Below are 25,099 nucleotides of genomic sequence, written 5' to 3' on the forward strand. Positions count from 1 at the left end.
TGGGAAGTTTGGGATATTTTGAAAACTGCAGGGGAGTTTCGGACAAATATGACCAAACGCCGCTTTCAGTACTTGGCATATGTTGGGTATAAAAAGTCGTAATTTCAAACTGCGAATACGTGCAGAGAGCCAGAATTTGGCTCCAAAATATGGCTCAGGCCTCGATATTGGGATGTTTGGGACATTTTGAAACCTGCAGGAATGTTTGGGACAAATGTGACCAAACGCCGCTTTCAGTACTTCGCATATGTTGGGTATAAAAAAGTCGTAATTTCAAACTGCGAATACGTGCAAAGAGCCAGAATTTGTTTCCAAAATAAGGCTCAGGCCTCGAAATTGAGATGTTTGGAATATTTTGAAAATTGCAGGGGAGTTTGTGCAAAATGTGACTCACTGCTGCGTCCAATACTTTGCATATGTTGGGTATAAAAAGTCGTAATATCAAACTGCGAATACGTGCAGAGAGCCAGAATTTGGCTCCAAAACATGGCTCCGGGCTCGAAATTGGGATTTTAGGGATATTTTGAAAACTGCAGGGAGGTTTGGTACAATTGTGACCAAACGCCGCTTTCTGTAGTTGGCATATGTTAGGTATAAAAAGTCGTAATTTCAAACTGCGAATACGTGCAGAGAGCCAGAATTTGGCTCCAAAATATGACTCAGGCCTCGAAATTGAGAAGTTTGGGATATTTTGAAAACTGCAGGGGATTTTGGGACAAATATGACCAAACGCCGATTTCACTACTTGGCATACGTTGGATATAAAAAGTCATAACTTAAAACTGCGAATACGTGCAGAGAGCTAGAATTTGGCTCCAAAATATGGCTCAGGCCTCGAAATTGGGATATTTGGGATTTTTCGAAAACTGCAAAGGAGTTTGTGCAAAATGTGACTCATTGCCTCTTTCAGGACTTGGTATATGTTGGGTATAAAAAGTCGTAACTTCAAACTGCGAATACGTACAGAGAGCCTGAATTTGGCTCCAAAATATGTCTCAGGCCTCGAAATTCGGATATTTGGGATATTTCGAAAACTGCAGGGGAGTTTGTGCAAAATGTGACTCACTGCCGCTTTCAGTACTTGGCATATATTACTTTAAAAAGTCATAATTTCAAACTGCGAATACGTGCAGAGAGCCAGAATTTGGCTCCAAATTATGACTCAGGCCTCGAAATTGGGAAGTTTGGGATATTTTGAAAACTGCAGGGGAGTTTGGGACAAATATAACCAAACGCCGCTTTCAGTAGTTGGCATATGTTGGGTATAAAAGGTCGTTATTTCAAACTGCGAATACGTGCAGAGAGCCAAAATTTGGCTCCAAAATATGGCTCAGGGCTCGATATTGAGATGTTTGGGACATTTTGAAACCTGGAGGAATGTTTGGGACAAAAGTGACCAAACGCCGCTTTCAGTACTTCGCATATGTTGGGTATAAAAAAGTCGTAATTTCAAACTGCGAATACGTGCTGAGAGCCAGAATTTGTTTCCAAAATAAGGCTCAGGCCTCGAAATTGGGATGTTTGGAATATTTTGAAAACTGCAGGGGAGTTTGTGCAAAATGTGACTCACTGCTGCGTCCAATACATTGCATATGTTGGGTATAAAAAGTCGTAATATCAAACTGCGAATACGTGCAGAGAGCCAGAATTTGGCTCCAAAACATGGCTCCGGCCTCGAAATTGGGATTTTAGGGATATTTTGAAAACTGCAGGGAGGTTTGGGACAATTGTGACCAAACGCCGCTTTCTGTAGTTGGCATATGTTGGGTATAAATAAGTCGCAATTTCAAACTGCGAATACGTGCAGAGAGCCAGAATTTGGCTCCAAAATATGGCTCAGGCCTCGAAATTAGGATGTTTGGGATATTTTGAAAACTGCTGGGGAGTTTGTGCAAAATGTGACTCTCTGCCGCTTTCAGTACTTGGCATATGTTGGGTATAATAAGTTGTAATTTCAAACTGCGAATACGTGCAGAGACCCAGAATTTGGCTCCAAAATATGGCTCAGGCCTCGATATTGAGATGTTTGGGACATTTTGAAACCTGGAGGAATGTTTGGGACAAATGTGACCAAACGCCGCTTTCAGTACTTCGCATATGTTGGGTATAAAAAATTCGTAATTTCAAACTGCGAATACGTGCAGAGAGCCAGAATTTGTTTCCAAAATAAGGCTCAGGCCTCGAAATTGAGATGTTTGGAATATTTTGAAAACTGCAGGGGAGTTTGTGCAAAATGTGACTCACTGCTGCGTCCAATACTTTGCATATGTTGGGTATAAAAAGTCGTAATATCAAACTGCGAATACGTGCAGAGAGCCAGAATTTGGCTCCAAAACATGGCTCCTGCCTCGAAATTGGGATTTTAGGGATATTTTGAAAACTGCAGGGTGGATTGGGACAATTGTGACCAAACGCCGCTTTCTGTAGTTGGCATATGTTGGGTATAAAAAAGTCGCTATTTCAAACTGCGAATACGTGCAGAGAGCCAGAATTTGGCTCCAAAATATGGCTCAGGCCTTGAAATTGGGATATTTTGGATATTTTGAAAACTGCAGGAGAGTTTGTGCAAAATGTGACTCACTGCCGCTTTCAGGACTTGGCAAATGTTAGGTATAAAAAATCGTAATTTCAAACTGCGAATACGTGCAGAGAGCCAGAATTTGGCTCCAAAATATGACTCAGGCCTCGAAATTGAGAAGTTTGGGATATTTTGAAAACTGCAGGGGAGTTTGGGACAAATATGACCAAACGCCGCTTTCACTACTTGGCATATGTTGAGTATAAAAAGTCATAACTTAAAACTGCGAATACGTGCAGAGAGCCAGAATTTGGCTCCAAAATATGGCTCAGGCCTCGAAATTGGGATATTTGGGATTTTTCGAAAACTGCAGGGGAGTTTGTGCAAAATGTGACTCATTGCCTCTTTCAGGACTTAGCATATGTTGGGTATAAAATGTCGTAATATCAAACTGCAAATACGTGCATATAGCCAGAATTTGGCTCCAAAATATAGCTCAGGCCTCGAAATTGGGATGTTTGGGATATTTTGAAAACTGGAGGGAGGTTTGGGATAAATGTGACCAAACGCCGCTTTCACTACTTGGCATATGTTGGGTATAAAAAGTCGTAACTTCAAACTGCGAATACGTACAGAGAGCCTGAATATGGCTCCAAAATATGGCTCAGGCCTCGAAATTGGGATATTTTGGATATTTTGAAAACTGCAGGGGAGTTTGTGCAAAATGTGACTCACTGCCGTTTTCAGGACTGTGCATATGTTAGGTATAAAAAGTCTCAATTTCAAACTCCGAATACGTGCAGAGAGCCAGAATTTGGCTCCAAAATATGACTCAGGCCTCGAAATTGGTTAGTTTGGGATATTTTGAAAACTGCAGGAGAGTTTGGGACAAATATGACCAAACGCCGCTTTCAGTACTTGGCATATGTTGGGTATAAAAAGTAGTAATTTCAAACTGCGAATACGTGCAGAGAGCCAGAATTTGGCTCCAAAATATGGCTCAGGCCTCGATATTGGGATGTTTGGGACATTTTGAAACCTGCATGGAATGTTTGGGACAAATGTGACCAAACGCCGCTTTCAGTACTTCGCATATGTTGGGTATAAAAAAGTCGTAATTTCAAACTGCGAATATGTGCAGAGAGCCAGAATTTGTTTCCAAAATATGGCTCAGGCCTAGAAATTGAGATGTTTGGGATATTTTGAAAACTGCAGGGGAGTTTGTGCAAAATGTGACTCACTGCCGCTTTCAGGACTTGGTATATGTAAGGTATTAAAAGTTGTAATATCAAACTTCGAATACGAGCATAGAGCCAGAATTTGGCTCCAAAATATGACTCAGGCCTCGAAATTGAGAAGTTTGGGATATTTTGAAAACTGCAGGGGAGTTTGGGACAAATATGACCAAATGCCGCTTTCAGTACTTGGGATATGTTGGGTATAAAAAAGTCGCAATTTCAAACTGCGAATAAGTGCAGAGAGCCAGAATTTGGCCCCAAAATATGGCTCAGGCCTCGAAATTGGGATATTTCGAGAACTGCAGGGGAGTTTGTGCAAAATTTGACTCACTGCCGCTTTCAGTACTTGGCATATGTTGGGTATAAAAAGTCGCAATTTCAAACTGCGAATACGTGCAGAGAGCCAGAATTTGGCCCCAAAATATGGCTCAGGCCTCGAAATTGGGATATTTGGGATATTTCGAGAACTGCAGGGGAGTTGGGTATAAAAAGGTAGCAATTTCAAACTGCGAATACGTGCAGAGAGCCAGAATTTGGCCCCAAAATATGGCTCAGGCCTCGAAATTCGGTTGTTTAGGATATTTTGAAAACTGGAGGGAGGTTTGGGACAAATGTGACAAAACGCCGCTTTCAGCACTTGGCATATATAGGGTATAAAAAATTCGCAATTTCAATCTGCGAATACTTGCAGAGAGCCAGATTTTGGCTCCAAAATATGGCTCAGGCCTCGAAATTGGGATATTTGGGATATTTTGAAAACTGAACGGGAGTTTGTGCAAAATGTGACTCACTGCCGGTTTCAGTACTTGGCATATGTTGGGTATAAAATTCGTAATATGAAACTGCGAATACGTGCAGAGAGCCAGAATTTGGCTCCAAAATATGGCTCAGGCCTCGAAACTGGGATGTTTGGGATATTTTGAAAACTGGAGGGAGGTTTGGGACAAATGTGACCAAACGCCGCTTTCAGTACTTGGCATATGTTTGGTATAAAAAGTCGTAATTTAAAACTGCGAATACGTGCAGAGAGCCAGAATTTGGCTCCAAAATATTGCTCAGGCCTCGAAATTGGGATGTTTGGAATATTTTGAAAACTGGAGAGAGGTTTGGGACAAATGTGACCAAACGCCGCTTTCAGTACTTGGCATATGTTCAGTATAAAAAGTTGTAATTTCAAAATGCGAATACGTACAGAGAGCTTGAATTTGGCTCCAAAATATGGCTCAGGCCTCGAAATTGGGATGTTTGGGATATTTTGAAAACTGTAGGGGAGGTTGTGCAAAATGTGACTCACTGCCGCATCAAGTACTTGGCATATGTTGGGTATAAAAATTCGTAATATCAAACTGCGAATACGTGCAGAGAGCCAGAATTTGGCTCCAAAATATGGCTCAGGCCTCGAAATTGGGATGTTTGGGATATTTTGGAAACTGGAGGGAGGTTTGGGACAAATGTGACCAAACGCCGCTTTCAGTACTTGGCATATGTTGGGTATAAAAAGTCGTAACTTAAAACTGCGAATACGTGCAGAGAGCCATAATTTGGCTCCAAAATATGGCTCAGGCCTCGATATTGGGATGTTTGGGACATTTTGAAACCTGCATGGAATGTTTGGGACAAATGTGACCAAACGCCGCTTTCAGTACTTCGCATATGTTGGGTATAAAAAAGTCGTAATTTCAAACTGCGAATACGTGCAGAGAGCCAGAATTTGTTTCCAAAAAATGGCTCAGGCCTAGAAATTGAGATGTTTGGGATATTTTGAAAACTGCAGGGGAGTTTGTGCAAAATGTGACTCACTGCTGCGTCCAATACTTTGCATATGTTGGGTATAAAAAGTCGAAATATCAAACTGCGAATACGTGCAGAGAGCCAGAATTTGGCTCCAAAACATGGCTCCGGCCTCGAAATTGGGATTTACGGGATATTTTAAAAACTGGAGGGAGGTTTGGGACAAATGTGACCAAAAGCTGCTTTCAGTACTTGGCATATGTTGGTATAAAAAAGTCGCAATTTCAAACTGCGAATACGTGCAGAGAGCCAGAAATTGGCTCCATAATATGGCTCAGGCCTCGAAATTATGATATTAGGGATATTTTGAAAACTGCAGGGGAGTTTGTGCAAAATGTGACTCACTGCCGCTTTCAGTACTTGGCATATGTTGGGTATAAAATTCGTAATATGAAACTGCGAATACGTGCAGAGAGCCAGAATTTGGCTCCAAAATATGGCTCAGGCCTCAGAATTGGGATGTTTGGGATATTTTGAAAACTGCAGAGGAGTTTGTGCAAAATCTTACTACATGCCGCTTTCAGGACTTGGCATATGTTGGGTATAAAAAGTCGTAATTTAAAACAGCGAATACGTGCAGAGAGCCAGAATTTGGCTCCAAAATATTGCTCAGGCCTCGAATTTGGGATGTTTGGGATATTTTGAAAACTGCAGGGGAGTTTGTGCAAAATGTGACTCTGCCGCTTACTGGACTTGGCATATGTTGGGTATAAAAAGTCGTAATATCAAACTGCGAATACGTGCATAGAGACAGAATTTGGCTCCAAAATATGGCTCAGGCCTCGAAATTGGGATGTTTGGGATATTTTGAAAACTGGAGGGAGGTTTGGGGCAAATGTGACCAAATGCCGCTTTCAGTACTTGGCATATGTTGGGTATAAAAATTCGTAACTTAAAACTGCGAATACGTGCAGAGAGCCAGAATTTAGCTCCAAAATATGGCTCAGGCCTCAAAATTGGGATTTTTGGGATATTTCGAAAACTGCAGGGGAGTTTGTGCAAAATGTGACTCACTGCCGCTTTCAGGACTTGGCATATGTTTGGTATAAAAAGTCGTAATATCAAACTGCGAATACTTGCATAGAGCCAGAATTTGGCTCCAAAATATGACTCAGGCCTCGAAATTGGGATGTTTGGGATATTTTGAAAACTGGAGGGAGGTTTGGGACAAATGTGACCAAACGCCGCTTTCAGTACTTGGCATATGTTGGTTATAAAAAGTCGTAACTTAAAACTGCGAATACGTGCAGAGAGCCAGAATTTGGCTCCAAAATATGGCTCAGGCCTCGAAATTGGGATGTTTTGGATATTTTGAAAACTGGAGGGATGTTTGGGACAAATGTGACCAAACGCCGCTTTCAGTACTTAGCATATGTTGGGTATAAAAAGTCGTAACTTCAAACTGCGAATACGTACAGAGAGCCTGAATTTGGCTCCAAAATATGGCTCAGGCCTCGAAATTGGTATATTTGGGATATTTCGAAAACTGCAGGGGAGTTTGTGAAAATGTGACTCACTGCCGCTTTCAGGACTTGGCATATGTTGGGTATAAAAAGTCGTAATATCAAACTGCTAATACATGTAGAGAGCCAGAATTTGGCTCCAAAATATGGCTCAGGCCTCGAAATTGGGATGTTTGTGATATTTTGAAAACTGGAGGGATATTTGGGACAAATGTGACCAAACGCCGCTTTCAGCACTTGGCATATGTTGGGTAAAAAAAAGTCCCAATTTCAAATGGCGAATACGAGCAGAGAGCCAAAATTTGGCTCCAAAATATGGCTCAGGCTTCGAAATTGGGATATTTGGGATATTTCGAAAACTGCAGGGGAGTTTGTGCAAAATGTGACTCACTGCCGCTTTCAGGACTTGGCATATGTTGGGTATAAAAAGTCGTAATATAAAACTGCGAATAAGTGCATAGAGCCAGAATTTGGCTCCAAAATATGGCTCAGGCCTCGAAATTGGGATGTTTGGGATATTTTGAAAACTGGAGGGAGGTTTGGGACAAATATGACCAAACGCTGCTTTCAGTACTTGGCATATGTTGGTTATAAAAAGTCGTAACTTAAAACTGCGAATACGTGCAGAGAGCCAGAATTTGGCTCCAAAATATGGCTCAGGCCTCGAAATAGGGATATTTTGAAAACTGCACGGAGGTTTGGGACATATGTGACCAAACACCACTTTCAGTAGTTGGCATATATTGGGTATAAAAAAGTCGCAATTTCAAACTGCGAATACGTGCAGAGAGCCAGAATTTGGCTCCAAAATATGGCTAAGGCCTCGAAATTGGAATATTTGGGATATTTCGAAAACTGCATGGGAGTTTGTGCAAAATGTGACTCACTGCCGCTTTCAGGACTTGGCATATGTTGGGTATAAAAAGTCGTAATATCAAACTGCGAAAACGTGCATTGAGCCAGAATTTGGCTCCAAAATATGGCTCAGGCCTCGAAATTGGGATATTAGGGATATTTTGAAAACTGCAGGGAGGTTTGAGACAAATGTGACCAAACGCCGCTTTCAGTAGTTGGCATATGTTGGGTATAAAAAAGTCGCAATTTCAAACTGCGAATACGAGCAGAGAGCCAAAATTTGGCTCCAAAATATGGCTCAGGCCTCGAAATTGGGATATTTGGGATTTTTCGAAAACTGCAAAGGAGTTTGTGCAAAATGTGACTCAATGCGGCTTTCAGGACTTGGCTTATGTTGGGTATAAAAAGTCGTAATATCAAACTGCGAATACGTGCATAGAGCCAGAATTTGGCTCCAAAATATGGCTCAGGCCTCGAAATTGGGATATTTGGGATTTTTCGAGAACTGCAGGGGAGTTTGTGCAAAATGTGACTCATTGCCGCTTTCAGGACTTGGCATATGTTGGGTATAAAAAGTCGTAATATCAAACTGCGAATACGTGCATAGAGCCAGAATTTGGCTCCAAAATATGGCTCAGGCCTCGAAATTGGGATGTTTGGGATATTTTGAAAACTGGAGGGAGGTTTGGGACAAATGTGACCAAACGCCGCTTTCAGTACTTGGCATATGTTGGGTATAAAAAGTCGTAATATCAAACTGCGAATACGTACAGAGAGCCTGAATTTGGCTCAAAAATATGGCTCAGGCCTCGAAATTGGGATATTTGGGATATTTCGAAAACAGCAGGGGAGTTTGTGCAAAATGTGTCTCACTGCCGCTTTCAGGACTTGGCATATGTTGGGTATAAAAATTCGTAATTTAAAACTGCGAATACATGCAGAGAGCCAGAATTTGGTTGCAAAATATGGCTCAGGCCTCGAAATTTGGATGTTTGGGATATTTTGAAAACTGCAGGGAAGTTTGTGCAAAATGTGACTCACTGCCGCTTTAAGTACTTGGCATATGTTGGGTATAAAATTCGTAATATGAAACTGCGAATACGTGCAGAGAGCCAGAATTTGGCTCCAAAATATGGCTCAGGCCTCGAAATTGGGATGTTTGGGATATTTTGAAAACTGCAGAGGAGTTTGTGCAAATCTTACTACTTGCCGCTTTCAGGACTTGGCATATGTTGGGTATAAAAAGTCGTAATTTAAAACAGCGAATACGTGCAGAGAGCCAGAATTTGGCTCCAAAATATTGCTCAGGCCTCGAATTTGGGATGTTTGGGATATTTTGAAAACTGCAGGGGAGTTTGTGCAAAATGTGACTCACTGCCACTTACGGGACTTGGCATATGTTGGGTATAAAAAGTCGTAATATCAAACTGCGAATACGTGCATAGAGACAGAATTTGGCTCCAAAATATGGCTCAGGCCTCGAAATTGGGATGTTTGGGATATTTTGAAAAATAGCGGGAGGTTTGGGGCAAATGTGACCAAACGCCGCTTTCAGTACTTGGCATATGTTGGGTATAAAAAGTCGTAACTTAAAACTGCGAATACGTGCAGAGAGCCAGAATTTAGCTCCAAAATATAGCTCAGGCCTCAAAATTGGGATATTTGGGATTTTTCGAAAACTGCAGGGGAGTTTGTGCAAAATGTGACTCACTGCCGCTTTCAGGACTTGGCATATGTTTGGTATAAAAAGTCGTAATATCAAACTGCGAATACTTGCATAGAGCCAGAATTTGGCTCCAAAATATGACTCAGGCCTCGAAATTGGGATGTTTGGGATACTTTGAAAACTGGAGGGAGGTTTGGGACAAATGTGACCAAACGCCGCTTTCAGTACTTGGCATATGTTGGTTATAAAAAGTCGTAACTTAAAACAGCAAATACGTGCAGAGAGCCAGAATTTGGCTCCAAAATATGGCTCAGGCCTCGAAATTGGGATATTTGGGATTTTTCGAAAACTGCAAAGGAGTTTGTGCAAAATGTGACTCATTGCGGCTTTCAGGACTTGGCATATGTTGGGTATAAAAACTCGTAATATCAAACTGCGAATACTTGCATAGAGCCAGAATTTGGCTCCAAAATATGGCTCAGGCCTCGAAATTGGGATGTTTGGGATATTTTGAAAACTGCAGAGGAGTTTGTGCAAATCTTACTACTTGCCGCTTTCAGGACTTGTCATATGTTGGGTATAAAAAGTCGTAATTTAAAACAGCGAATACGTGCAGAGAGCCAGGTTTTTTGCTCCAAAATATTGCTCAGGCCTCGAATTTGGGATGTTTGGGATATTTTGAAAACTGGAGGGAGGTTTGGGACAAATGTGACCAAACGCCGCATTCAGTACTTGGCATATGTTGGGTATAAAAAGTCGTAATATCAAACTGCGAATACGTACAGAGAGCCTGAATTTGGCTCCAAAATATGGCTCAGGCCTCGAAATTGGGATATTTGGGATATTTCGAGAACTGCAGGGAAGTTTGTGCAAAATGTGACTCACTGCCGCTTTCAGTACTTGGCATATGTTGGGTATAAAAATTCGTAATATCAAACTGCGAATACATGTAGAGAGCCAGAATTTGGTTGCAAAATATGGCTCAGGCCTCGAAATTGGGATGTTTGGGATATTTTGAAACCTGGAGGGAGGTTTGGGACAAATATGACCAAACGCCGCTTTCAGCACTTGGCATATATTGGGTATAAAAAGTCATAACTTAAAACTGCGAATACGTACAGAGAGCCTGAATTTGGCTCCAAAATATGGCTCAGGCCTCGAAATTGGGATATTTGGGATATTTCGAAAACTGCAGGGGAGTTTGTGCAAAATGTGACTCACTGCCGCTTTCACGACTTGGCATATGTTTGGTATAAAAAGTCGTAATATCAAACTGCGAATACTTGCATAGAGCCAGAATTTGGCTCCAAAATATGACTCAGGCCTCGAAATTGGGATGTTTGGGATATTTTGAAAACTGGAGGGAGGTTTGGGACAAATGTGACCAAACGCCGCTTTCAGTACTTGGCATATGTTGGGTATAAAAAGTCGTAACTTAAAACTGCGAATACGTGCAGAGAGCCAGAATTTGGATCCAAAATATGGCTCAGGCCTCGAAATTGGGATATTTGGGATTTTTCGAAAACTGCAAAGGAGTTTGTGCAAAATGTGACTCACTGCCGCTTTCAGTACTTGGCATATGTTGGGTATAAAATTCGTAATATGAAACTGCGAATACGTGCAGAGAGCCAGAATTTGGCTCCAAAATATGGCTCAGGCCTCGAAATTGGGATGTTTGGGATATTTTGAAAACTGCAGAGGAGTTTGTGCAAATCTTACTACTTGCCGCTTTCAGGACTTGGCATATGTTGGGTATAAAAAGTCGTAATTTAAAACAGCGAATACGTGCAGAGAGCCAGAATTTGGCTCCAAAATATTGCTCAGGCCTCGAATTTAGGATGTTTGGGATATTTTGAAAACTGCAGGGGAGTTTGTGCAAAATGTGACTCACTGCCGCTTTCAGGACTTGGCATATGTTTGGTATAAAAAGTCGTAATATCAAACTGCGAATACGTGCATAGAGACAGAATTTGGCTCCAAAATATGGCTCAGGCCTCGAAATTGGGATGTTTGGGATATTTTGAAAACTGGAGGGAGGTTTGGGGCAAATGTGACCAAACGCCGCTTTCAGTACTTGGCATATGTTGGGTATAAAAAGTCGTAACTTAAAACTGCGAATACGTGCAGAGAGCCAGAATTTAGCTCCAAAATATGGCTCAGGCCTCAAAATTGGGATATTTGGGATATTTCGAAAACTGCAGGGGAGTTTGTGCAAAATGTGACTCACTGCCGCTTTCAGGACTTGGCATATGTTTGGTATAAAAAGTCGTAATATCAAACTGCGAATACTTGCATAGAGCCAGAATTTGGCTCCAAAATATGACTCAGGCCTCGAAATTGGGATGTTTGGGATATTTTGAAAACTGGAGGGAGGTTTGGGACAAATGTGACCAAACGCCGCTTTCAGTACTTGGCATATGTTGGGTATAAAAAGTCGTAACTTACAACTGCGAATACGTGCAGAGAGCCAGAATTTGGCTCCAAAATATGGCTCAGGCCTCGAAATTGGGATTTTTCGAAAACTGCAAAGGAGTTTGTGCAAAATGTGACTCATTGCGGCTTTCAGGACTTGGCATATGTTGGGTATAAAAAGTCGTAATATCAAACTGCGAATACGTGCATAGAGCCAGAATTTGGCTCCAAAATATGGCTCAGGCCTCGAAATTGGGATGTTTTGGATATTTTGAAAACTGGAGGGAGGTTTGGGACAAATGTGACCAAACGCCGCTTTCAGTACTTCGCATATGTTGGGTATAAAAAGTCGTAACTTCAAACTGCGAATACGTAGAGAGAGCCTGAATTTGGCTCCAGAATATGGCTCAGGCCTCGAAATTGGTATATTTGGGATATTTCGAAAACTGCAGGGGAGTTTGTGCAAAATGTGACTCACTGCCGCTTTCAGGACTTGGCATATGTTGGGTATAAAAAGTCGTAATATCAAACTGCGAATACATGTAGAGAGCCAGAATTTGGCTCCAAAATATGGCTCAGGCCTCGAAATTGGGATGTTTGTGATATTTTGAAAACTGGAGGGATATTTGGGACAAATGTGACCAAACGCCGCTTTCAGCACTTGGCATATGTTGGGTAAAAAAAAGTCCCAATTTCAAACTGCGAATACGAGCAGAGAGCCAAAATTTGGATCCAAAATATGGCTCAGGCCTCGAAATTGGGATATTTGGGATATTTCGAAAACTGCAGGGGAGTTTGTGCAAAATGTGACTCACTGCCGCTTTCAGGACTTGGCATATGTTGGGTATAAAAAGTCGTAATATAAAACTGCGAATACGTGCATAGAGACAGAATTTGTCTCCAAAATATGGCTCAGGCCTGGAAATTGGGATGTTTGGGATATTTTGAAAACTGGAGGGAGGTTTGGGACAAATGTGACCAAACGCCGCTTTCAAAACTTGGCATATGTTGGGTATAAAAAGTCGTAACTTAAAACTGCGAATACGTGCAGAGAGCCAGAATTTGGCTCCAAAATATGGCTCAGGCCTCGAAATTGGGATATTAGGGATATTTTGAAAACTGCACGGAGGTTTGGGACATATGTGACCAAACACCACTTTCAGTAGTTGGCATATATTGGGTATAAAAAAGTCGCAATTTCAAACTGCGAATACGTGCAGAGAGCCAGAATTTGGCTCCAAAATATGGCTCAGGCCTCGAAATCGGAATATTTGGGATATTTCGAAAACTGCATGGGAGTTTGTGCAAAATGTGACTCACTGCCGCTTTCAGGACTTGGCATATGTTGGGTATAAAAAGTCGTAATATCAAACTGCGAAAACGTGCATTGAGCCAGAATTTGGCTCCAAAATATGGCTCAGGCTTCGAAATTGGGATGTTTGGGATATTTTGAAAACTGGAGGGAGGTTTGGGACAAATGTGACCAAACGCCGCTTTCAGTATTTGGAATATGTTGGGGAAAAAAAGCCGTAATTTCAAACTGCGAATACGTACAGAGAGCCTGAATTTGGCTCCAAAATATGGCTCAGGCCTCGAAATTGGGATATTAGGGATATTTTGAAAACTGCAGGGAGGTTTGAGACAAATGTGACCAAACGCCGCTTTCAGTAGTTGGCATATGTTGGGTATAAAAAAGTCGCAATTTCAAACTGCGAATACGAGCAGAGAGCCAAAATTTGGCTCCAAAATATGGCTCAGGCCTCGAAATTGGGATATTTGGGATTTTTCGAAAACTGCAAAGGAGTTTGTGCAAAATGTGACTCATTGCGGCTTTCAGGACTTAGCATATGTTGGTTATAAAAAGTCGTAATATCAAACTGCGAATACGTGCATAGAGGCAGAATTTGGCTCCAAAATATGGCTCAGGCCTCGAAATTGGGATATTTGGGATTTTTCGAAAACTGCAGGGGAGTTTGTGCAAAATGTGACTCATTGCCGCTTTCAGGACTTGGCATATGTTGGGTATAAAAAGTCGTAATATCAAACTGCGAATACGTGCACAGAGCCAGAATTTGGCTCCAAAATATGGCTCAGGCCTCGAAATTGGGATGTTTGGGATATTTTGAAAACTGGAGGGAGGTTTGGGACAAATGTGACCAAACGCCGCTTTCAGTACTTGGCATATGTTGGGTATAAAAAGTCGTAATATCAAACTGCGAATACGTACAGAGAGCCTGAATTTGGCTCCAAAATATGGCTCAGGCCTCGAAATTGGGATATTTGGGATATTTTGAAAACTGCAGGGGAGTTTGTGCAAATCTTACTACTTGCCGCTTTCAGGACTTGGCATATGTTGGGTATAAAAAGTCGTAATTTAAAACAGCGAATACGTGCAGAGAGCCAGAATTTGGCTCCAAAATATTGCTCAGGCCTCGAATTTGGGATGTTTGGGATATTTTGAAAACTGCAGGGGAGTTTGTGCAAAATGTGACTCACTGCCGCTTACGGGACTTGGCATATGTTATGTATAAAAAGTCGTAATATCAAACTGCGAATACTTGCATAGAGCCAGAATTTGGCTCCAAAATATGGCTCAGGCCTCGAAATTGGGATGTTTGGGATATTTTGAAAACTGCAGAGGAGTTTGTGCAAATCTTACTACTTGCCGCTTTCAGGACTTGGCATATGTTGGGTATAAAAATTCGTAATTTAAAACAGCGAATACGTGCAGAGAGCCAGAATTTGGCTCCAAAATATTGCTCAGGCCTCGAATTTGGGATAATTGGGATATTTTGAAAACTGCAGGGGAGTTTGTGCAAAATGTGACTCACTGCCGCTTACGGGACTTGGCATATGTTGGGTATAAAAAGTCGTAATATCAAACTGCGAATACGTGCATAGAGACAGAATTTGGCTCCAAAATATGGCTCAGGCCTCAAAATTGGGATGTTTGGGATATTTTGAAAACTGGAGGGAGGTTTGGGACAAATGTGACCAAACGCCGCTTTCAGTACTTGGCATATGTTGGGTATAAAAAGTCGTAACTTAAAACTGCGAATACGTGCAGAGAGCCAGAATTTAGCTCCAAAATATGGCTCAGGCCTCGAAATTGGGATATTTGGGATTTTTCGAAAACTGCAAAGGAGTTTGTGCAAAATGTGACTCACTGCCGCTTTCAGTACTTGGCATATGTTGGGTATAAAATTCGTAATATGAAACTGCAAATACGTGCAGAGAGCCAGAATTTGGCTCCAAAATATGGCTCAGGCCTCGAAATTGGGATGTTTGGGATATTTTGAAAACTGCAGAGGAGTTTGTGCAAATCTTGCTACTTGCCGCTTTCAGGACTTGGCATATGTTGGGTATAAAAAGTCGTAATTTAAAACAGCGAATACGTGCAGAGAGCCAGAATTTGGCTCCAAAATATTGCTCAGGCCTCGAATTTGGGATGTTTGGGATATTTTGAAAACTGCAGGGGAGTTTGTGCAAAATGTGACTCACTGCCGCTTACGGGACTTGGCATTTGTTGGATATAAAAAGTAGTAATATCAAACTGCGAATACGTGCATAGAGACAGAATTTGGCTCCAAAATATGGCTCAGGCCTCGAAATTTGGATGTTTGGGATATTTTGAAAACTGGAGGGAGGTTTGGGGCAAATGTGACCAAACGCCACTTTCAGTACTTGGCATATGTTGGGTATAAAAAGTCGTAACTTAAAACTGCGAATACGTGCAGAGAGCCAGAATTTAGCTCCAAAATATGGCTCAGGCCTCGAAATTGGGATATTAGGGATATTTTGAAAACTGCACGGAGGTTTGGGACATATGTGACCAAACACCACTTTCAGTAGTTGGCATATATTGGGTATAAAAAAGTCGCAATTTCAAACTGCGAATACGTGCAGAGAGCCAGAATTTGGCTCCAAAATATGGCTCAGGCCTCGAATTTGGGATGTTTGGGATATTTCGAAAACTGCATGGGAGTTTGTGCAAAATGTGACTCACTGCCGCTTTCAGGACTTGGCATATGTTGGGTATAAAAAGTCGTAATATCAAACTGCGAAAACGTGCATTGAGCCAGAATTTGGCTCCAAAATATGGCTCAGGCTTCGAAATTGGGATGTTTGGGATATTTTGAAAACTGGAGGGAGGTTTGGGACAAATGTGACCAAACGCCGCTTTCAGTATTTGGAATATGTTGGGGATAAAAAGCCGTAATTTCAAACTGCGAATACGTAAAGAGAGCCTGAATTTGGCTCCAAAATATGGCTCAGGCCTCGAAATTGGGATATTAGGGATATTTAGAAAACTGCAGGGAGGTTTGAGACAAATGTGACCAAACGCCGCTTTCAGTAGTTGGCATATGTTGGGTATAAAAAAGTCGCAATTTCAAACTGCGAATACGAGCAGAGAGCCAAAATTTGGCTCCAAAATATGGCTCAGGCCTCGAAATTGGGATATTTGGGATTTTTCGAAAACTGCAAAGGAGTTTGTGCAAAATGTGACTCATTGCGGCTTTCAGGACTTGGCATATGTTGGGTATAAAAAGTCGTAATATCAAACTGCGAATACGTGCATAGAGCCAGAATTTGGCTCCAAAATATGGCTCAGGCCTCGAAATTGGGATATTTGGGATTTTTCGAAAACTGCAGGGGAGTTTGTGCAAAATGTGACTCATTGCCGCTTTCAGGACTTGGCATATGTTGGGTATAAAAAGTCGTAATATCAAACTGCGAATACGCGCACAGAGCCAGAATTTGGCTCCAAAATATGGCTCAGGCCTCGAAATTGGGATGTTTGGGATATTTTGAAAACTGGAGGGAGGTTTGGGACAAATGTGACCAAACGCCGCTTTCAGTACTTGGCATATGTTGGGTATAAAAAGTCGTAATATCAAACTGCGAATACGTACAGAGAGCCTGAATTTGGCTCCAAAATATGGCTCAGGCCTCGAAATTGGGATATTTGGGATATTTTGAAAACTGCAGGGGAGTTTGTGCAAATCTTACTACTTGCCGCTTTCAGGACTTGGCATATGTTGGGTATAAAAAGTCGTAATTTAAAACAGCGAATATGTGCAGAGAGCCAGAATTTGGCTCCAAAATATTGCTCAGGCCTCGAATTTGGGATGTTTAGGATATTTTGAAAACTGCAGGGGAGTTTGTGCAAAATGTGACTCACTGCCGCTTACGGGACTTGGCATATGTTTGGTATAAAAAGTCGTAATATCAAACTGCGAATACTTGCATAGAGCCAGAATTTGGCTCCAAAATATGGCTCAGGCCTCGAAATTGGGATGTTTGGGATATTTTGAAAACTGCAGAGGAGTTTGTTCAAATCTTACTACTTGCCGCTTTCAGGACTTGGCATATGTTGGGTATAAAAATTCGTAATTTAAAACAGCGAATACGTGCAGAGAGCCAGAATTTGGCTCCAAAATATTGCTCAGGCCTCGAATTTGGGATGTTTGGGATATTTTGAAAACTGCAGGGGAGTTTGTGCAAAATGTGACTCACTGCCGCTTACGGGACTTGGCATATGTTGGGTATAAAAAGTCGTAATATAAAACTGCGAATACGTGCATAGAGACAGAATTTGGCTCCAAAATATGGCTCAGGCCTCGAAATTGGGATGTTTGGGATATTTTGAAAACTGGAGGGAGGTTTGGGGCAAATGTGACCAAACGCCGCTTTCAGTACTTGGCATATGTTGGGTATAAAAAGTCGTAACTTAAAACTGCGAATACGTGCAGAGAGCCAGAATTTAGCTCCAAAATATGGCTCAGGCCTCAAAATTGGGATATTTGGGATATTTCGAAAACTGCAGGGGAGTTTGTGCAAAATGTGACTCACTGCCGCTTTCAGGACTTGGCATATGTTTGGTATAAAAAGTCGTAATATCAAACTGCGAATACTTGCATAGAGCCAGAATTTGGCTCCAAAATATGACTCAGGCCTCGAAATTGGGATGTTTGGGATATTTTGAAAACTGGAGGGAGGTTTGGGACAAATGTGACCAAACGCCGCTTTCAGTACTTGGCATATGTTGGGTATAAAAAGTCGTAACTTAAAACTGCGAATACGTGCAGAGAGCCAGAATTTGGCTCCAAAATATGGCTCAGGCCTCGAAATTGGGATATTTGGGATTTTTCGAAAACTGCAGGGGAGTTTGTGCAAAATGTGACTCACTGCCGCTTTCAGGACATGGCATATGTTGGGTATAAAAAGTCGTAATATCAAACTGCGAATACATGTAGAGAGCCAGAATTTGGCTCCAATATATGGCTCAGGCCTCGAAATTGGGATGTTTGTGATATTTTGAAAACTGGAGGGATATTTGGGACAAATGTGACCAAACGATGCTTTCAGCACTTGGCATATGTTGGGTAAAAAAAAGTCCCAATTTCAAACTGCGAATACGAGCAGAGAGCCAAAATTTGGCTCCAAAATATGGCTCAGGCCTCGAAATTGGGATATTTGGGATATTTCGAAAACTGCAGGGGAGTTTGTGCAAAATGTGACTCACTGCCGCTTTCAGGACTTGGCATATGTTGGGTATAAAAAGTCGTAATATAAAACTGCGAATACGTGCATAGAGCCAGAATTTGGCTCCAAAATATGGCTCAGGCCTGGAAATTGGGATGTTTGGGATATTTTGAAAACTGGAGGGAGGTTTGGGACAAATGTGACCAAACGCCGCTTTCAATACTTGGCATATGTTGGGTATAAAAAGTCGTAACTTAAAACTGCGAATACGTGCAGAGAGCCAGAATTTGGCTCCAAAATATGGCTCAGGCCTCGAAATTGGGATATTAGGGATATTTTGAAAACTGCACGGAGGTTTGGGACATATGTGACCAAACACCACTTTCAGTAGTTGGCATATATTGGGTATAAAAAAGTCGCAATTTCAAACTGCGAATACGTGCAGAGAGCCAAAATTTGGCTCCAAAATATGGCTCAGGCCTCGAAATCGGAATATTTGGGATATTTCGAAAACTGCATGGGAGTTTGTGCAAAATGTGACTCACTGCCGCTTTCAGGACTTGGCATATGTTGGGTATAAAAAGTCGTAATATCAAACTGCGAAAACGTGCATTGAGCCAGAATTTGGCTCCAAAATATGGCTCAGGCTTCGAAATTGGGATGTTTGGGATATTTTGAAAACTGGAGGGAGGTTTGGGACAAATGTGACCAAACGCCGCTTTCAGTAGTTGGCATATGTTGGGTATAAAAAAGTCGCAATTTCAAACTGCGAATACGAGCAGAGAGCCAAAATTTGGCTCCAAAATATGGCTCAGGCCTCGAAATTGGGATATTTGGGATTTTTCGAAAACTGCAAAGGAGTTTGTGCAAAATGTGACTCATTGCGGCTTTCAGGACTTGGCATATGTTGGGTATAAAAAGTCGTAATATCAAACTGCGAATACGTGCATAGAGCCAGAATTTGGCTCCAAAATATGGCTCAGGCCTCGAAATTGGGATATTTGGGATTTTTCGAAAACTGCAGGGGAGTTTGTGCAAAATGTGACTCATTGCCGCTTTCAGGACTTGGCATATGTTGGGTATAAAAAGTCGTAATATCAAACTGCGAATACGTGCATAGAGCCAGAATTTGGCTCCAAAATATGGCTCAGGCCTCGAAATTGGGATGTTTGGGATATTTTGAAAACTGGAGGGAGGTTTGGGACAAATGTGACCAAACGCCGCTTTCAGTACTTGGCATATGTTGGGTATAAAAAAGTGTAATTTCAAACAGCGAATACGTGCATAGAGCAAGAACATGGCTCCAAAATATGGCTCAGGCCTAGATATTGTGATGTTTGGGATATTTTGAAAACTGCAGGGTAGTTTGGGATAAATATGACCAAACGCCGCTTTCAGTACTTGGCATATGTTGGGTATAAAAAGTCGTAATTTCAAACTGCGAATACCTACAGAGAGCCTGAATTTGGCTCCAAAATATATCTCAGGCCTCGAGATTGGGATGTTTAGGATATTTTGAAAACTGCAGGAAGGTTTGGGACAAATATGACCAAACGCCGCTTTCAGTACTTGGCATATGTTGGGTATAAAAAGTCGTAATTTCAAACTGCGAATACGTACAGAGAGCCTGAATTTGGCTCCAAAATATGTCTCAGGCCTCGAAATTGGGATGTTTGGGATATTTAAAAAACTACAGGGAGGTTTGGGACAAATGTGACCAAACGCCGCTTTCAGTACTTCACATATGTTGGGTATAAAAAGTCGTAATTTCAAACTGCGAATACGTGCAGAGAGCCAGAATTTGGCTCCAAAATATGGCTCAGGCCTCGAAATTGGGATGTTTGGAATATTTTGAAAATTGCATTGGGGATTGGGACAAATGTGACCAAATGCCGCTTTCAGTACTTGGCATATGTTGGGTATAAAAAAGTCGTAATTTAAAACAGCGAATACATGCAGAGAGCCAAAATTTGGCTCCGAAATAGGGCTCAGGCCTCGAAATTGGGATATTTGGGATATTTCGAAAACTGCAGGGGATTTTGTGCAAAATGTCACTCACTGCCGCTTTCAGGACTTGGCATATGTTGGGAATAAAAAGTCGTAATTTCAAACTGCGAATACGTGCATAGAGCAAGAACATGGCTCCAAAATATGGCTCAGGCCTAGAAATTGTGATGTTTGGGATATTTTGAAAACTGCAGGGGAGTTTAGGACAAATATGACCAAATGCTGCTTTCAGTACTTGGCATATGTTAGGTATAAAAAGTCGAAATTTCAAACTGTGAATACGTGCAGAGAGCCAGAATTTGGCTCCAAAATATGGCTGAGGCCTGGAAATTGAGATGTTTGGGATATTTTGAAAATTGCAGGGGGGATTGGGACAAATGTGACCAAACGCCGCTTTCAGTCCTTGGCATAAGTTGGGTATAAAAAAGTTGTAATTTCAAACAGCGAATACGTGCAGAGAACCAGAATTTGGTTCCAAATAATAGCTCAGGCCCCGAAATTGGGATATTTGGGATATTTCGAAAACTGCAGGGGAGTTTGTGCACAAAGTTACTCACTGCCGCTTTTAGGACTTGGCATATGTTGGGTATAAAAAGTCGTAATATCAAACTGCGAAAACGTGCAGAGAGCCAGAATTTGGCTTTAGAATAGGGCTCAGGCTTCGAAAATGGGATGTTTGGGATATTTTGAAAACTGCAGGGAGGTTTGGGACAAATGTGACCAAACGCCGCTTTCAGTACTTGGCATATGTTGGGTATAAAAAGTCGTAATTTCAAACTGCGAATACGTGCAGAGAGCCTGAGTTTGGCAACAAAATATGGATCAGGCCTTGAAATTGGGATTTTAGGGATATTTTGAAAACTGCAGGGAAGTTTGTGCAAAATGTGACTCATTGCCGCTTTCAGTACTTGGCATATGTTGGGTATAATAAGTCGCAATTTCAAACTGCGAATACGTGCAGATAGCCAGAATTTGGCTCCAAAATATGGCTCAGGCCTCGAAATTGAGATATCTGGGATATTTTGAAAACTGCAGGGGAGTTTGAGACAAATATGACCAAACGCCGCTTTCAGTACTTGGCATATGTTGGGTATATAAAGTCGTAATTTCAAACTGCGAATACGTGCAGAGAGCCTGAATTTGGCTCCCAAATATGGCTCAGGCCTCGAAATTGGGATGTTTGGGATATTTTGAAAACTGCAGGAAGGTTTGAGCCAAATGTGACCAAATGCCGCTTTCAGTACTTGGCATATGTTGGGTATAAAAAAGTCGTAATTTCAAACAACGAATACGTGCAGAGAGCCAGGATTTGGCTCGAAAATATTGCTCAGTCCTCGAAATTGGGATATTTGGGATATTTCGAAAACTGCAGGGGAGTTTGTGCAAAATATCACTCTCTGGCGCTGTCAGGACTTGGCATATGTTGGGTATAAAAAGTCGTAATTTCAAACTGCGAATACGTGCATTGAGCCAGAATTTGGCTCCAAAATATGGCTTAGGCCTCGAAATTGGGATGTTTGGAATATTTTGAAAACTGCAAGGGAGTTTGTGCAAAATGTGACTCACTGCCGCTTTCAGGACTTGGCATATGTTGGGTATAAAAATTCGTAATATCAAACTGCGAATACGTGCATAGAGCCAGAATTCGGCTCCAAAATATGGCTCAGGCCTGGAAATTGGGATGTTTTGGATATTTTGAAAATTGCAGAGGGGATTGGGACAAATGTGACCAAACGCCCCTTTAAGTACTTGGCATATGTTGGGTATAAAAAAGTCGTAATTTAAAACAGCGAATACGTGCAGAGAGCCAGAATTTGGCTCGAAAATATGGCTCAGGCCTCGAAATTGGGATGTTTTGGATATTTTGAAAACTGCCGGGGACTTTGTGACATATATGACTAAACGCCGCTTTCAGTACTTGGTATATGTTGGGTATAAAAAAGTCGCAATTTCAAACTGCGAATACGTACATAGAACCAGAATTTGTCTCCAAAATATGGCTCAGGCCTCGAAATTGAGATATTTGGGATATTTCGCAAGCTGCAGGGGAGTTTGTACAAAATATCACTCACTGCCGCTTTCAGGACTTGGCATATGTTGAGTATAAAAAGTCGTAATTTCAAACTGCGAATACGTGCAGAGAGCCAGAATTTGGCTCGAAAATATGGCTCAGGCCTCGAAATTGGGATGTTTGGGATATCTTGAAAATTGCAGGTGGGATTGGGACAAATGTGACCAAACGCCCCTTTTAGTACTTGGCATATGTTGGGTATAAAAAGTCGTAATTTCAAACTGCGAATGCATACAGAGAGCCTGAATTTGGCTCCAAAATATGTCTCAGGCCTCGAAATTGGGATGTTTGGGATATTTTGAAAACTGCCGGGAGGTTTGGGACAAATGTGACCAAACGCTGCTTTCAGTACTTCGCATATGTTGGGTATAAAAAGTCGTAATTTCAAACTGCGAATACGTGCAGAGAGCCAGAATTTGGCTCCAAAATATGGCTCAGGCCTCGAATTTGGGATGTTTGGGATATTTTGAAAAATGCAGGGGGGATTGGGACAAATGTGACCAAACGCCGCTTTCAGTACTTGGCATATGTTGGGTATAAAAAATTCGTAATTTCAAACTGCGAATACGTGCAGAGAGCCAGAATTTGGCTCCAAAATATGGCTCAGGCCTCGAATTTGGGATGTTTGGGATATTTTGAAAACTGCCGGGAGGTTTGGGACAAATGTGACCAAACGCTGCTTTCAGTACTTCGCATATGTTGGGTATAAAAAGTCGTAATTTCAAACTGCGAATACGTGCAGAGAGCCAGAATTTGGCTCCAAAATATGGCTCAGGCCTCGAAATTGGGATGTTTTGGATATTTTGAAAACTGCCGGGGACTTTGTGACATATATGACTAAACGCCGCTTTCAGTACTTGGTATATGTTGGGTGTAAAAAAGTCGCAATTTCAAACTGCGAATACGTACATAGAACCAGAATTTGTCTCCAAAATATGGCTCAGGCCTCGAAATTGAGATATTTGGGATATTTCGCAAGCTGCAGGGGAGTTTGTACAAAATATCACTCACTGCCGCTTTCAGGACTTGGCATATGTTGAGTATAAAAAGTCGTAATTTCAAACTGCGAATACGTGCAGAGAGCCAGAATTTGGCTCGAAAATATGGCTCAGGCCTCGAAATTGGGATGTTTGGGATATCTTGAAAATTGCAGGTGGGATTGGGACAAATGTGACCAAACGCCCCTTTTAGTACTTGGCATATGTTGGGTATAAAAAGTCGTAATTTCAAACTGCGAATGCATACAGAGAGCCTGAATTTGGCTCCAAAATATGTCTCAGGCCTCGAAATTGGGATGTTTGGGATATTTTGAAAACTGCCGGGAGGTTTGGGACAAATGTGACCAAACGCTGCTTTCAGTACTTCGCATATGTTGGGTATAAAAAGTCGTAATTTCAAACTGCGAATACGTGCAGAGAGCCAGAATTTGGCTCCAAAATATGGCTCAGGCCTCGAATTTGGGATGTTTGGGATATTTTGAAAAATGCAGGGGGGATTGGGACAAATGTGACCAAACGCCGCTTTCAGTACTTGGCATATGTTGGGTATAAAAAATTCGTAATTTCAAACTGCGAATACGTGCAGAGAGCCAGAATTTGGCTCCAAAATATGGCTCAGGCCTCGAATTTGGGATGTTTGGGATATTTTGAAAACTGCCGGGAGGTTTGGGACAAATGTGACCAAACGCTGCTTTCAGTACTTCGCATATGTTGGGTATAAAAAGTCGTAATTTCAAACTGCGAATACGTGCAGAGAGCCAGAATTTGGCTCCAAAATATGGCTCAGGCCTCGAATTTGGGATGTTTGGGATATTTTGAAAAATGCAGGGGGGATTGGGACAAATGTGACCAAACGCAGCTTTCAGGACTTGGCATATGTTGGGTATAAAAAGTCGTAATTTCAAACTGCGAATACTTGAATAGAGCCAGAATTTGGCTCCAAAATATGGCTCAGGCCTCGAATTTGGGATGTTTGGGATATTTTGAAAACGGCAGGGGGGTTTGGGACAAATGTGACCAATTGCCGCTTTCAGTACTTGGCATATGTTGGGTATATAAAGTCGTAATTTCAAACTGCGAATACGTGCAGAGAGCCTGAATTTGGCTCCCAAATATGGCTCAGGCCTCGAAATTGGGATGTTTGGGAGATTTTGAAAACTGCAGGAAGGTTTGAGCCAAATGTGACCAAATGCCGCTTTCAGTACTTGGCATATGTTGGGTATAAAAAAGTCGTAATTTCAAACAACGAATACGTGCAGAGAGCCAGGATTTTTCTCGAAAATATTGCTCAGTCCTCGAAATTGGGATATTTGGGATATTTCGAAAACTGCAGGGGAGTTTGTGCAAAATGTCACTCTCTGGCGCTTTCAGGACTTGGCATATGTTGGGTATAAAAAGTCGTAATTTCAAACTGCGAATACGTGCATTGAGCCAGAATTTGGCTCCAAAATATGGCTTAGGCCTCGAAATTGGGATGTTTGGAATATTTTGAAAACTGCAAGGGAGTTTGTGCAAAATGTGACTCACTGCCGCTTTCAGGACTTGGCATATGTTGGGTATAAAAATTCGTAATATCAAACTGCGAATACGTGCA

The sequence above is a fragment of the Procambarus clarkii genome, unplaced genomic scaffold, assembly GCF_040958095.1.
Source record: "Procambarus clarkii isolate CNS0578487 unplaced genomic scaffold, FALCON_Pclarkii_2.0 HiC_scaffold_279, whole genome shotgun sequence".
NCBI classification, from domain to species: domain Eukaryota; kingdom Metazoa; phylum Arthropoda; class Malacostraca; order Decapoda; family Cambaridae; genus Procambarus; species Procambarus clarkii.